Below are 16,416 nucleotides of genomic sequence, written 5' to 3' on the forward strand. Positions count from 1 at the left end.
GATTTGTGTGTGGAGTGAGGGTGCAGTTGTCTGGCAGCCTGCAGTTAGGGTGTGCCTGCTGCACGTGTAGTGCGTGTATTAGGGGTTTTTAATTATTTATGTATTTATTGTGGGTTTTAACGTGCGCTTGCAGGCCGATGTGTGTGGACGTTCTCCTGGACATGTGTTTCTGTTGCACTATGTGGACGCATGGTACTTCACATGGATGGACTGTGTGGATTTGGCATTGTTTTATCTGGCCCACCTACCTGAATCTTCGGATGTCTGCACTCCTTTCTCCATCCCTCCGACTCCCTCTATGCTCTCCATTCCGATGGTGGAGGCACAGATTTCTTCCCAGGGGGTCAACTTGATGGGTGATTCTGGGCCTCCCCCGGTGGCTGTGGCAATGTTGCGGTTGGCAGAGAGTATGCTGCGGACGCGTATCCGCAGGTCGTCCCATCGCTTGCGGCATTGCTGTGGGGTGCGGGGTGCGGTCCCCACCGCACTTACCCGCTGTGCCACCAGAGCCCATATGGCCTTCTTGTTTGCAAGTGCCGTCCTGGTCATTTGCGTGCAGAAGACGACGGCAGCATTCTCCTGGAGGGTCTCTGTTAGCACGGTGAGTTCCTCACGGGAGAAGTGGACCTGCCGCTTGCGGTCGCACGCTTTCTTCGCTACTTTTCCCATTTTTCTTGGTTTCGCTAGGGTGGTTGACGGGTTGGGGTGTGTTTCAGGGTAGTGATTTTAGTGGTTGTGTGGTTTTAGTGTATTTATAGGTGTACGCCGGGATGTTTCCCGTTCCGGGCCCATGTTTTAACTTCCGTTTCCGTATATTTCCGGCCACCGTACTTTCCGGTAGGCGCACACTGCGGTGACCGCTAAGAGGGGTGGCGGTATTGCACCTAGGGCGCCGTACGGCGGCGGTGTGGGCCGTTTTGGGGTCATTTCCGCCATCGCGGACTTTGCACTTCCGCCATGCCGTGGTGCTCGTGCCCGATGGGTCGGAATGGGCCGCACTTTGCTCCTTCGTGCAATGGCGGAAACGCTATTTACGCTGTGGCGCTCCGGTCAGTCGCTTTCCGCCAGGGTCGTAATGAGGGCCAGTGACAGGAAGAGTATTGATGCTGTCAATTAAGTCTTTGCATGGCTCAGAAGGCAGTTAATGCCTCTTGTGCACTGGTAAAATTCTCTCACATGTTGTGCTACGTCTATGCCTCTGTGCACTTAACTGAGGACATAGTGTCTGATGGAAAGGAAGAGCCATGTCATGCACTGCAAGCCGATTTGGATGCAGCAGATTGTGTGGGATGTTCAATGAGGACATGTTCAGAGATGCAGAAACTCGTGATGTAAGCCTTCGGGAACTTGCATAGGAAGCACAATCAAAACTGCTGGACATGCCATTCAATGATGTTCATCTTTGATCCTGATGCCGGTGAATCTCTTGAGAGATTCAGGGAGTCTAGAGGAATGGCCAAGTCGTTAGGTTTGACAGTCAGCCACACCCCCTTCCTTCAGTTATGGTTTCAGGGGACAGGGTTTCACTGCCTTTGTGCATAACAATGCCCAGTCTGACCCAGTGGAGACTGCTCACCGATAGTATACAACCCTAGGTAAGGGTAAGGGTTGTCTTCCTGAAAGCTGTTTTGATGACTCTTTCTCCCAATCTTCTGTCATTGAGGGGAGGGAGGGGTTGTGTCTTCAGTTTGACAAGGAGTTGCAGGTGCTAACCTGAGATTGGTGAGTTTTGCAACTGCTTCAGAATGGCTACTACCCGCCTTTTTGTTATTAACCTATGGACAAACCTCCTTTGGTTCATTTCTGAGATTCAGAGCCCGCATACTGGAGGAATGGACCACTCTTTTAGCCAAAGTGGCCATGGAGATGGTTCCTACCTCAGACGAGGGGTCAGGGCGAGACTCCCAGTACATTTTAGTGCTGAAAAAGGTAATAGTTTCCTGAAGAAGGACAAGATGGTGACCTTGAAATAGATTCTTCACTCTCTGCGGGGCCAGCACTGGTTGGTGTCACTGGACCTCCAGAACGCCTACGTCCATGTGCCAATCCAACCATAGCACAGGAAATTAATTTTCAGTTCAAGGGGATTCCTTTTGGGTTGACCTCCGATCCCATGTTTTCAGTGTAAGTTGGTAACAGTGGTGGTGGCCCTTCTCAGGGGGGGGCAGCATCCATGTCTTTCCATACCTGAACGATTGACTCCTTCGGGAGTGTTCCCAAGAGCAGGTGTCAAGCCATCTCGAGGACACCTGTCTGCTGCTGCATTTCTTAGACTTGTCTATGAATTTCCCAGATGACACCTTTGCAGAGACTACAGTTCATTGAAGCGAGCCTGGACACTCTGGTGGGAAGACCTACCCCCCTGAAGGAAGGAGCCGACCGCGTTTGTCAGATCACCTTATGTTCACCAACTCATACAAGCTGCAAGCTTAAACCTTTCTCTGCCTTCTGGGCCTTCCGGGGGTCCTAGTGTCAGAGTCCCAATTAAGAATGAGACCTCTACAGTGGCTACTTTGCATTCAATGGTCCCAGTTTTCCAGTGAGATGTTGAACCTCTGACTTTCGAGGAGGGTTGCAGAGGATCTCCAGTGGTGTTTTGCTGGGAGTACCGTGGGGAGTGCTGCCTGTGGGCGTTGTGGCAACCATAGCTAGAAAACCAGATTGTTACAGGGAGTCTAACAATTTGGTCCTCCAGCTACTGTAAGACTTGGGGATGTACAGTTCAATGGGTTTTGGTCCTGGGGAGAATGCTCTTGGCAGATCAATCTTGCCCTGATGGCCTTCCTACCTTTCATCCAGTGGAAGAATGCCCTGCATTGGATGGATGCATAATACAGTGGCCATGCACTAACTCAACAAGAATGGCATTTGTGGGGGTGTGTTCATTGCCTTTCTGCAGGGAAACAGCATGGCTTGGGTTCTGGAAAAGGACATCTCTGTTTCAGCAGTCCATCGGGACGGATCGGAGAATGAGGTAGCAGATGCACTGAGCAGGCAAGGCTTGGTCACCCATGAGTGGAAACTCTGCCCAGAGGTCCTTTCGGAGATCTTTGACATTTGGGGGATCGCCTCCAGCCAACCTTTATATGACAAAGGACAAAAGGAAGTGCAAGCTTTTCTGTTCAAGGGAATTTTCTCCGAAAGCATTGTGGCACTCCTTTCAAGTGGACCTTTCGACTACACTGTGCATTCCCATCAGTTCCTGTAATCCCCTAGCGATCTAGGTCAGATCTTGCATGATTCTAATTGCTTTGGATTGGCTTCAGAGGGCATAGTATGCCACTCTTCACAGGATGTCCATCTGTCCACCTCAGCACCTTTCTCAGAGTTTGGAATGGTAGTCACAGTCAGGAATAGGGGAAGAGGGGACTCCGGTGTTGCACCCAAAATTGCAGGCCTTCAGTGGCTGTTGAGAGGATAAGGTATGCTGCTTGGAGCTTAACAATGAGGTCAATGTGCTGTTGCGGTCTGCAGGCAAGCCTCATATCAGGTCTATTTAGGCATACAGGTGGAGAAAGTTCAAAGGATGATGCAGAATTGAGGACCCTGTGCCGTGACCCACCTCCTCAGTTTTAGAGTTTTTATCATCCATGACAAGGTAGGGACTTCAGGAGGGTACAGCCATGGATTACCTTGCTTCCATTTCTGTTTTCAGGAGCTCTGTGGAGCAAGTTTTTTTTTTTGTTCAGTCCCTTTGGTTGCGTAATTATTTTAGAAATATGTTTCCACCACACAATTTGTGGTTGTCTTGGTTCATTAATTTGGTCCTTTCCTTTACTATGGCTCCTTCTTTCAAGCCCATCAACTCATGTTCTCTTTAGCTCTGCACATTGAAAACTGTGTTTTTGGTGGCTATTACGACTGCTGAATGTGTTAGCATGATGCAGGTCTTTTCATGCAAGCCCCCCTTTCTTCACTTTTCAAAGAAGAAAGTAACTTTTTGATTCAGACCTTTGTTTCTACCAAATGTTCTGTCAGAGTTCAATGTTAACTGCAAAATGTAGTTCCCAGTCTTCTTTCCTCCTCCTCCTGATCCTTTGAAGAAGGTGGAGAGGTTGCCGAGCTTATAGCTGTCTGAGAAACCAGGTCTGCTATTCAATTTCGGGTTATTGTACACAGAGGCAATTTATTAATTGGCTTGCAAGTCAAGAAAAATGGCATTCTGCGTTTAATGGGACCCCACTTGACCTGATCCGCCCAACAGACCAGTTACCTTTCATAAGTCATTGGTGATCTGATTAGGGAATGTTTGAGACTACAACGACTTGGCTTTCTAGCTCACTTAACCTGCCAAAACAGGGCCTCCATTCAGGGAAAAACATTCTGCCATTATTGTCAATTGCCGGGTGTGGCGTATAATGACACATTTCCGGTTAAATTGATGCCAAACGAGGGTGTAAATCCCCACCCTTCAAGATAACTCCTGGTTACTCCTCCTCACACCAAGGGTGTTGTGTAACTCCACCCCCATGATGAGATCAGGTGTCAATGTACACCTCATTGTCTCATCTAGTCCAAGCCAGTTTTTACCGCTTGCTCACAAGTCAGCAACCCTGTCCAAGTAACCTGGGCTGGTCTCACATCTGCAGTCCTTGATCCTTACGTGCATGCTTTAATGAGCATTGCCAATTGCAAAGAGGAAAAGAGGGGGCTTTTAAATGTCTGATATAAGGGGGGAAAAGCAAAGGATCATTGTACAATGATGACCTCATTAGTTGGAGCGGGGAGACATGCTCTTCATATTCATTTTAAAGTCTGCCAACAAGTGTCCCGCCCCCCCCACAGCTGAATGCTTTATTTATTAAAATGATCAGCTCTTAGTCTCCCCTTTTGCACTTTTAGTGTAACTAAACTTCCGACAACTTTATTTCAGTTTGCATTTTCTCGTCTTGTTTGCAGGAGCAACTAGGTTGCATGGGAACAGGGCCAACACTGAGAGGCCCTTACTTCTTTCCTACATTAGAATCTACATTTGAACAGACATTTGTTAAATTTCCTATACTCTTTAATATATCAAGCTCATGTTGCAATTGTTCAGAATTATCACGCATTTGTTGTAACAAGATAGATGGAGTTCTAGTCACTCGATTTCCCCAGCGGTCTGTAGGGACAGGTGTTTACCGCTATCGGATCCCTTATACAACAGCATCTGCAGCAGCTGAAGAAACTAGTAACAATATTATACACGGTGGAGGTGAGAAAAGGTCTTTCTGTAACTACATTATTAGGTGAGCATATGATGTCATCGGGAGTTGCGACTGTGCAGTGTGCAACTTCAAAAGCTCTTTTCATTATTAATCACAAAGATCCAATAGTTGCAAGCTTCTTTGTGCATCTGGTATTTTCCTCACTTCCGATAACAATCCTAGCAAGTCCTAAAACTTAGGTCCATGCCTTTCAAACTCTCCACGAGCTTACTGCCCTCTCTTCTGCTAGGCAGAAAATGTCAAATCAGTGCATTCATGCCTACAAGACAAAACTAATATCTACAGACAGCAACAATACCAACTCTACACACTTGTCTTCATTATGGAAGGCAAAGTAGGTTATCTTGCAAAGTAGCACCGGTTGCCTGTATATGCCAACAAATTCTAATGCCCACCAGTACAACCTGTCTGCTGGCTAACCTTTTTTAATACATTTTTTCATGTATTTGGTTTAAAAAACCTTGTACAAAAAGAAAATCAACAATTTCAACAGAGAAAAAAAATTAACCATTTCATCAAAACTTCAGAGAATTCAACCAAATAATAAAGAAGCGTTCATAATTAAACAATCTTTAGAACAGCAGTAAAAAAACAAAAAGATGGAGGAACAATTTGAAAAATTTTAAAAAATACAACAGAATGAAAACTAGAATAAAAAAACATGAGAAAAAGAAACATTAATCAGAAGCAATTAAAAATTCTTAAACAAATTCCATATTCCAATCTAAAATTTAATCAGATTCAATAAGAATCACTTCTCTCACACTTTCCCAAAATTGTTCACTTGATTCATAATCATATACTTCATACTCAAAGAAATACCCCAAAAAAAAAAACGGAAGAGGGAATTGCTAGAAGAATAATGTGTAGCTGTTTAGGACACAATATTGCATTTTCTAGAACCTTGATCGCAGCTATTGTCAGACCCTGTGAGTTACCAGAAATCATCCTATCCCAGAATGTTTCTGGGATATAATATTTGGAGTCAAAGCCAAATCTTTCAAAGAGCCTGGATCTCTCCTGCCAAGTGCCCTTGCAGACCATAAGTAGATGCTCAATAGACTGTTCTTCTGGAATTTTACAAATTTCTCACAGTTGAATGGCAGAGTCTCCCTTCCCCCTTTTTGCCAGAACTTCTCCTGTGTGAATTGCATTTAAACGTAATCTCAAGAACGTTTTCCTTATGATCTAGTCTGGGAATTTCCCCAAATATTTATTTAGGTGACCCAACTTTTTATCAGCCTTCAGCATTGGATTTGGATTTGCCACCGCCCGCACTGCCTCAGTTGTAAGAATCCAGTCCATCTCGTCCCATTGTTTTTTTGCCTTCCCTGGGTTCTCTTATAGGGTTTGAGTTTTAATAGCCTTATCTAGCCATTCTGTTACTATAAAATGTAAATGTGTTAACATTTTAGATCTGTTTTTCACCAGATGTGCCTTTATATCTAGGTAGAACGATCCTTCTTGGGCTATTGTTATCTGCCGAAAGAGGGAAATTAGCTGCCAACCCATTTGAGATTGTAAAGATCTTTAGCCCAGTTGAAATCTAATGTTTGATGTTAGTAGACACAAAGGTAACCTGAGGACATTTTTCCATAGCTGCCCCTCCCTATTTTGCCGATTACCATTCCATAGGAGGGGCTTTGCATCATGCCATATAAAGCAATTGGTATTACCTTTGCCTGATAGCATTTAATTAATGATAAAATGTAAAATCTACAATATCTCATGATTTCTTTCATCTGGGCAGTCAGTTGTGATAATTTCATAATCAGATCTTGTTCTACTTTACAAACTGCTGGGGATGCATACATTTTATACCCCAAATATAACAACTCCTCTACCCTTTAAATGTTTTGACCTCCAATTCCCCACTTGGGATAAACAACTTTTTTTTCCTGTGTCTAAAGACCATTATCTTCGACTTGTTGGGATTCAGAGATAGGCCATTTTCTTCTGCATAGCAGTGCAGCTTGTTGAAGAGATGCTGCAGACCGATTGCCGTCTTGTCAAGCAAGACGACATCGTCCGCATATGCAAGCCAGTGGATTTTAACCCCATTTATCACTGGGCTTGCCAAGGCAGCTGAAGCCAGGAACTCCCCCATTTCAAGTAGAAGTTGAAAAAGAGGGCAGCCCCCAGGCAACCCTGATGAACCCCCTTTTCCATCAATACCGAATCTGAGAGATGACCCTCCTCATCGAGTCGAACTCTTATTGAGGTATTTTTATGTAGTTCTATTAGCATCCCCAAGATTCCTTCCGGGATACCCCATGTTCTCAACTTCCGCCACAGCTGGTTTCTGTCCACTTGATCGAAGACTTTGGAGAAGTCTACCCAAGCCCCATAAAGCTGTTGCTCTCCCTTACTTCCTGTATTTTCACTCAAAAGATTCAATACTACACCATTTAGTGCTGTAGATAGGCCCCTCCTGAACCCTGTTTGGCATTTTGACAGAACCTTTGCTTTCTTTTCCCAACGTTCCAGTTCCCCTATCAAGATCCTCATGAAGATTTTGTTCTCTATGTCCAGGAGGGCGATCGGCCGTTAGTTTGCCGCCACTGACCAATCGCCCCCCTTGAACAAGAGTATTATGATTGCGGATTTCCACGAGGGAGGGAATTCCTGTTTTGATAAGATCTCCCTGAAAAGCCAGTTTAGCCCACAGGTTTGGATCGCTTTTCAGTACTTGGTATGTCAGGCCATTAGGCCCTTCTGCTTTTGAAGCCGAACAATTCACAATTAGACCAACGAGAGTTTGTTCGTCGAAGGTGAGGATCCAGCCCTCTTCTTTGTTACTGTGAATGATGGTTTTCTTTGGGTTTCCAAAGACCTCTGTTAAATAAGAAGTCCAACCTTTTTCGGGGACCAGATTGCGCAGGATTGTCTGTGTCTTAACTTCCAACTGATGTATCACTGACCAGAACTCTCTTGAATCTCTCTTCCCTATCAGTATCAGCATGGATTCCCCATCCTGTTGGAGTCTCCACATCTTTCTAGCTACTGACCACGTTTTATAAGACTTTACCAGAATCCTGGATTCACTTTTACATATCTCTTTACTCAGATTGGCCTTTTCAACTTTCTCAGCATTTGATTTAGCTTTTTTTTTCTCAACATAGTTTCTTTGTCCTAGGAGTGGCAAAGAATCTGTTTTTTCCTTCCTCCGCTCGCCAAAAGAGGACAAACTGACCACGCAAATTTGATGAAGCATTCTGGCTGGCAGCTCTCCAATAAGGTGCTCTCTGATACTTCCTCAAGACGATTATTAAGCTCCTTTCCCTCCCCATTTATATTTCTGGAGGTGCACTTTCCCATTCCTACTAACAATGGACTGTTTGTATTTTTCTTGTTGATCACCAGAAAAGGCTTGGAAAATTGGTTCCAGGCGACTGATGGCTATTTCCACCCTGGACTACATTCATATGAACATTATATGTAAATAGGTCCATTGACAAAAATAAATAGTCCAATGTGGAGATCGCTGCTCCCTGTGATCTAGTTGGCCTTGCAGGAATATCCCCTGGCCAATTTCCATTGGCCATTTCCAGCCCCCACCCTCTAAGAAACTCCACCCAGAGCCGTCCTTTCACAGATGTTATGCGTGTGGTGTTCTTCGTTATTTCTTTAGTGAGTGGGATACATTGAGAGTTCAGATCTCCTCCTAGGATTATTGGTACACCTCTATTCATGGCCTTCAATTTTCCTAACAATATGGCTAAATCCGCTAAAAAGATCTGCTGGGAGGAACAGGCGGGGTTCCAATAGATGGTTAAAAATATCACCTCCCTAGGGGGTGCTTGCTGTTTACAAATAGCTTTGCAGACTTTGATTCCCATAATATTATCAGCTATCAAAGTGGCCTCTTTTAATATAGAATTTTTGAAGGCTATCAACAGACCACCACTTGGTCTCCCTTTAGCTTTTTGGAGAGCCGATTGAGTAAATATTGAGTATCCTTCTACACTAATTGCATTGACCAACCAAGTTTCTTGCAGCATCAGTACATCCCCATTTCTAAAAAGATAGTCTTTCAGATCCTTGGTGGTAAGTGTATTTTTACTCCGTGTCTTCCAACAGATCACTTTTAGGCCTAGATGGTGTTAGAACCTTTTTCTCTTTGTTTTTTTAAACATTTTAATTAAGTTGAATCCAGTTCTGGTACTATGTATACACATATCTATCCAGTTTAGTCTTCAATATTCTGATAAGAAAATTGACAAACCAACTACCAACCTAACTATCTCAGCTTCTCCCTCTCTCTGTGAGTATCTTTTTCTTTCTGGTCTCCACATGGTGTCCTAACATGGTGCAAAAATGATATTCAGTATAATGAGAAGATCAGGTTTCACATTGTTGCCAACATTTATGTAGTTTCATTTGTCCATTTATTTCAGTTTCCTACTGTTTTTGACAGCACATCTTCTACATCACTTACATCCTCAGCCAGCATAGCCAAGTAAACACTAAAGGGTTTCCATATAGCCTTTGGTTTACATTTTGTATTATATATATTAGCTATGCCTACGTCCTGCTCATATTCATTCATCGTGTCTAAGAACCAATCTGACTGTCTGGGAACTTAGTTTGCTCAACTAATTTAAGGAAATTCCTCATTTAGCCAGTAACTGTGCTAGTCTCATGAATTTAATGTTGAGTGAATGTTCATGTGCAAAGACCCCTAAAACACCCCAATGGGTCCAACGATACTGCCTGCCCTATCAATTCTCCTAGTTTTTCTCCCACCTTTTCCCAATATCCTCCGACTGGCGTGCATGTCCAAGCTAGGTGGTAGAAGTTAGTTTGGTCTGATCCACATTCAGGGAATGCATTTCGTTTGGATGAGTCCATTATATGAAATTTCTCAGGGGTATAGTGCATGTGGTGTCTATATTTATAGTCCACGAAGAACAGTCTCTAGGGTTTAGAGAGGTTAAGGATAAACTGGCATATTTACACCAATTATTCCTCTGTCATTCCCCTCAAGTGTCCCTTTCCCAATTGTCGGAGGTCTTGCATTTTTGGAGGGTTTGCTGTCTTGCAGTTGGTTATTCATTCTAGAGATGACTTGCATTGGGGCAGTGCTTGTCAACACTAGTTGTACCATTTTGTTCTCTTCTGGTGGCCAAGGGAACTCCTACCAATGAATATGCATTGTGATTCTGAGCCTATGGTACTGTAGTATAATCTTAGCGGTTACTGTCATCTCCTAGGCAACATTATTTAGCGTACTCTAGCATGGGATCTTACGTAGATGCACATGCTCATGAATATTCCCAGTCATCAGGCTGGGAATCCTCAGTAATATTAAAACAGTTTTGCTTTAAAGCTAAGAACTGCTTGTCGCTTATGCAGCCTATTGTTGTGACTTTGGGCGTTACTGCCCAAGCCAATGGCATTCAGCCTCCTCAGCTCCACCCCAGTGGCCATCTACAGATTTTTACCTCATGTTTTCGTGTTGGGAGTCCTCAGATTTTGCTCCTCAAAAATCGGCATAAATTCTGTTCTATTTTTGTGAAAAATTGTCTTTTTATTTTCTTCATCCTAGTCACTGTTGTGACTGCTGGCCCGGCGGGGACCTGTTGCCGTTTGAGATCTGGTCCATTGTCTGATCTCCAAACTATTTGAGGCTGCAGTCTCTGGCTTGGACCTTCACCATGTGCCATGGCAGACGCCACGAGGAAGAGACTTTTCAGGGCCTGCTCGAAGTGCAGCCTAAAGAACATCTTCGTCGAAGACAGGCATCAGAAATGCATCTACTGTGTACATCCAGACCACGAGGCAGACAGCTGTCCTATTTTCCAGTGTTTTTCTTTTTAAGACACAGAAGGATAGTCATAGGAATGAAGAAGGTGCTAAGGCCTCTGACTCAGCCTCAGTGTGCAGGCATTCCTCTGCTTTTGGTTGGCAGGCCCATAGAGCATATTCCCTTGGCTAAGAGGTTGAGATCCTTTGAGGTCAGTTCCCTGGGGAAGATACAAAAAAGGTCAAAATCATCTCCCGCTCCTACTACGGCTTGTTCTTTGTCGACGGGTCAATGATGGGCACAGAAGCCCCTTCTTCTAAGAAGTGCTGCTCGGCGACCACTACTTCGCCGACGAGTCACGCACTGCCGACCAGTCATGCACCATTGACGACTCAATCCTCGTTCGTCCAATAATCCATATCCTAGTCAACAGCCCCATAACAACCATTTCATCTACGATTTCGTCCTCAACACCTACAATATTGACGGTCCCATCGATGGCTAAGACTACCGTCTCCACGACCACGTCTAACGTATCCATGGTGAAGCTGCCTCCAAGGCCCCCGTCCGCTTCATTGGCATCAGCCGTTCCGACAGCAGCTCCATTGACCTCTCCACAGGCTCCTGTCATCGCCTCCTTCCCCAGAGGTGAGAGTGTCGGTAGGGAGATTCCTAAGCTCTTCACTTCCTTCCAAAGCCAGTCGGGGCTAAGCAGCCATTGGGATCTTCTAGGGCTTCTTCCCAGTCTCTGATAATTGAGCCATCCACTCTTTTGACAAGCTCCCAGGAAGGTGGATAGGGGGATCCTGACCCCATTGTCCAGGACCCATACACCCTCTGCATTCTTCTCCACCGTCTCGGCATAGCAGCCCTTCGCCTCATTCACCAGTGCTAACCTCCAGCTGCTCCAAGGGATTTGTCAATGGACACTTTGTCCACTCTCCACACACTGGTATCGGCGCTTCAACAGTGTCTGCCTCTGGCAGCTCCCTTGCCTGCAATGACCAAGAGTCCACCGTTGCCTTCACAGCCCCACCTGGTGTCCCCTCATCGGACTCATCTGCTCCTCGCAAATTGTCAAACCAGTGCTTCCTGTAGTGGAGGCTACTGCCCTCATGGCGTCATGACGTCCCAGAGTATGCGAGGCACGGCTGATTTCGACGGCCTCATTCCTGCAGATGACAAACCTCCAGATATGGATTTGCCCTCCAGGGAGTCTGCCAGGAAGACAATTGTTTCAATCCCTCTACTGGATGACATTTGGGGGAACGGCCTGTTGGTCATGAAGAGCCCTTTCTCAGCTTCTCCAAAGAAAGAACGACTAGATAAAAAGAAACAGGTTGCCAGGCACAGTCCCCAAATGTCTAAGGTCTCAACCATCACCGGACCTGGTGGTTTGGGCTGTAACGAGAAAGCAGTCCTCCAACCCCTCTTCGCCATATATGGTCCCTCTGGATCCACAGGGTAAGAAGCTGGACACGATTGGCAAATGTATCATCACCACGGCTGCATCCACGATCAAAGTTGCTAACGCCTTAGCCATTCTCTCCAGGTATGATAGAGAGCTCTGGCACAAACTGGGCCCCATCCTAGATTTCCTGCCAGAGGACAAGGCGGAGGCTTTAGTCTTGTTCCATGAAGGAGAGATTGTTTCTGACCGTGCCATCACTGTAGATCTAGACGCTGCAGACTCTGGTTTCCAGCAAATGGGCAGTGGAGCAGTTTTGCATTGTCAGGAATGGCTCAAGGCCACCAACTTCAGAGCATATGTCCAGGCCAAGGTTGTAGATATGCCGTTCAATGGAGTGTACCTCTTCAACAAGGCCTTTGATGATACCCTGCAGTCTATTAAGACTGATACTGAAACAGCACGCTCCGTGGGCACGTTTCAACAGCAGAGGCAGTCCTTTCGCTCCCCCAATGGGCATTTTCCATGATCCTCAAAGGACTACAAGCTGTCTTCTCATTAACCCTCCTATTCCAGGCTTACAGGGGACAATTGGAGTCATACAGAGGGGGTACACAGCACCGACGAGGATCATGCTCCAGAATGCAGGAACCCAAGCAGGCCTGACCAAGTCCAGGAGCCGTCCTCCCACTTCAGCGTCCTCCTGACTATCGCATTTGTTGAAGAGTAGCGCAACATCTCCACCAACAAGTGGGTGCTCAGCATTGTTCAGCGGAGTCACACTCTTGAATTCATAGACAAATGCCCCCTCCATTCCTTCCATCATGAAGAAAGAACAGCATCTACCTCTACTCTTCAGAGGGTTTTGGGCACTGTTAAAAAAAAGGGGGGCAATAGAGCTAGATCTAAAACACTTCTAGGGCACTGGAAAATGTACTCCAGATACTTTCTAGTACAAAAGAAGTCGGGCGGGTGCAGACATATCATCACCCTGAAACAACTCAATAGATTTCTCAAGTCGCAAAAGTTCTGGATGGTCATGTTACAGCACATACTCGAACAACTTGAGCAGGGAGACTTCCTGGCCTCCCTGGACCTGGTAGATGCCTACTTCTGCATCCCCATTCATAGCAGGCACCATAGATTCCTCAGGTTTGTCGTCAATGGTAAACATTACCAATTCTAGGCATTCCCCTTTAGCCTCAAGTCCGCCGGAGGATATTCACAAAGTGGCTCCAGTAGAGTCCCGTCTATGACATGCAGACATCTACGTCTATCCCTTCGTAGACGACTGGTTGGTCAGCGCTCGCTCTCCCCCACCGGCCCTGCACCACACTGACGAGACCATCAGGTGCCTAATTTCGTTAGGATTTTCGCTCAACTTTGCAAAGTCATGTGTGTTGCCATTCCAGAACCCTCTCTTCCTAGGTTCATGTGATGCTGGAAATGCTTTTGGAGGGGCACAGCCTCCTTGTCCTTGTTCTACCACTTCTTTGTTTTTGGTGTGTTTTTCTGCACAGGACTCCAGTTTGGACCCCTGGCAGTGCAGCTCTTCACTTCTACCTTTTGGTGAACAGTGCCCATGGGATACCCTTAGGGCACCCATGGGTAGGTGTACACCCTTCTACCCTTAGTGTTTTGGGTCACATATGTGTTGCCCACAGAGTAGGATATGAGCTGGTGGCAGCTACATGCTGACTTGACAATGGCTCTGGGTGTCCTTCATTTTTGGCTTACCCTGGCCATGCCATAGGAATCAATGGATTCCTAAACAAAGGCAAGATGGCCAACAGTGACCTCTTGGTTTCCTTTGCCTCTCTCCCTTGTTTCTCAAAGTCCTGAGAAGCCGTGGCTCTGTTCTCTTCCCCTGAATGGCTGTTCGGTGGAAGGTCCATATATAGCTCTGGGGCTGCCTCCTGCCAGACTGGTTGGAGCCTTCCGAGGGGCTGCTTGCTGTGGGTAGACCCTTGGGGCGGAGCTTGCATGAATGGAGTGATTAGTCAATATGCATTCTGTGTTGTTGGTGTCTGGGTTTGGGGGTGTGACACACTACCTGAGCCCACCCTGACTGAAATGGGAATTAATGCAGTTTAGTGCACTGAAAGACTGGGGATTTGTCTCCAATGCACATCTGGTGTAATGGGTGTCTGGTTTTGGCTGAATGGCCTGAATGCCTGTGAGCCTGATTGGGTGCTGCCTGCACGAATTCACTTGTGTGTGTGATTGGATGGCTGAGCTTCAGTGAATGGGGAGTGTTTTGCATAACAGGGGACCTTACATTTACCTCCTTGTCAGAAGCTGAATCAAGAAACCTGAAGCAGCAGCTGAAGTCATTTTAAGCTGTATCCTGGGTCCAGCTGGAGTGAGATGTCTCTGGCTGCAACTCTTCAAGTAATCCAAAGCCTGCTGTGCGGACTCCAGGACTGAACCAGAAAGGACCTGGATAGGTGCCCTCTTCCCATAGCTCTGAGAGAACATCGTGCAACTGCTGCTCTTCACCCAAAGTGTCCTGGAAGGCAGTCCTGTGTGCCTGCCGTCCGGAAAAGGGATCTTCGTAAGTCCAGAAGAGGCGTGCCTGGATAACTTGAGTCCAAGAAGTCCATCTGTGATGCCCAGGGTCCGGAGGAGGGTTTGTGACCGCTTGAAGCCAAGCTGCTGAATATTGCCCGGAAGAGGGGGAACCCTAGCATAGTGCTGCCTGACACCGGGAGCTGCAAATGTTCCAAATACCTGAAGAATCCTTTAAGGGGCACCTCTGCCATGACATCTGGCCATTTTATCGCACCAGAGAAGATCCAGGGTTGCTGCCTGCACAGTGGTGTCCACCAGTAAGTTTCCTGCTACCAAAATCCAAAGACTACGTCCTGAAGGTCCAGACTTGGTGAGGGTCTGCAGACTAGTCCATTGGTAATGTCCAGGTTACCAGAAGCCATCCTGCGGCTGCAACACTGAAGAACCAAAAGGCAGTATACCGCAAAATCCAGAAAACCGACGCCTATTTCTGCCACCACTGCACCCGTCGTCATTGAAGGTCATCCACGGCCACCAAGGGTCTTATCTTCAAGTTTCATCTTCATGGGACATCCACAGCCTGCATAGCAACCCGACAATGGAGACCACTGTGATAGACCTGCATTGCTGCCTTTCCAGTACTGCTTGGTTCCCTTCTTCTGCTTATCACTGATATCCTAGCAACTCCTTCTACGAAAGGGTTTTGATAACTCAAGGGGTCTCGTCGAGTAGAGCCAAGAAACTCCACTGCTTCGCTTGCCAAGGCATCGAAGTTACTGTGACGAGAAAGAGTATCTTCCATCCTCTGGATTCATCTAGGGGTCCCAGTTTTATCTTCGATCCTGTTCTCCTGTGGCCTGACAGGTACTCTGGGATAGTGGGATCTTTGGAAGGAGAAATAAACTATAAATGAACATATTTTGACTAGGCTGTAATATACAACATTAGGTACACCTTAACCTTACAGGTTGCCCAGGTGGGGGTAATCCTCACACAGTACTGCATTTTTACATTAAAGAAAGCATTCTGCCTATGTTCTACTTATTACTTGCCTTTCTACAGTAATGTTTAATTTTTTTTTTTGCGGCTCATAACTTCGCCTCTTGCCCCAAACAAATCCTCACAAAACTTTGAAAAAAAAGTATATGGCACTGTCAGATTGTTTCTGCGAAGGTTGGTGAGGTTTCCTCCGGGGGGTGGGGGAGGCAAAGTTATAGGGGAGAGTCCCAAAATTTGCAGCAGGAACGGCAGCTTGGTCCCAATTTTGCAGTACGCAGACATAATTTCAATTGTAGGGTGTTCAGGGTGAGTTTTATTAGTTGACGGTGTGTGATACATACTTGCTATATGGGTAATTGTATTGTGGTGGTTGCGGCCAGATTCTGGGGCGCATGGCCGTAGGCCATGGGCCCAAGAATCTGTCCGCTGGCCACAACCATCACAGTAGTAATATGTGTACAGTAACTATAGGTAATGTAGTAGGTGTATAAAGTGTTTGTAATATGGTAGAATGATAGAATTGAACTGTATATGGTACTTATGAT

The sequence above is a fragment of the Ambystoma mexicanum genome, chromosome 5q (assembly GCF_040938575.1).
Source record: "Ambystoma mexicanum isolate Mex_15411 chromosome 5q, UKY_AmexF1_1, whole genome shotgun sequence".
Taxonomy (NCBI): Eukaryota; Metazoa; Chordata; class Amphibia; order Caudata; family Ambystomatidae; genus Ambystoma; species Ambystoma mexicanum.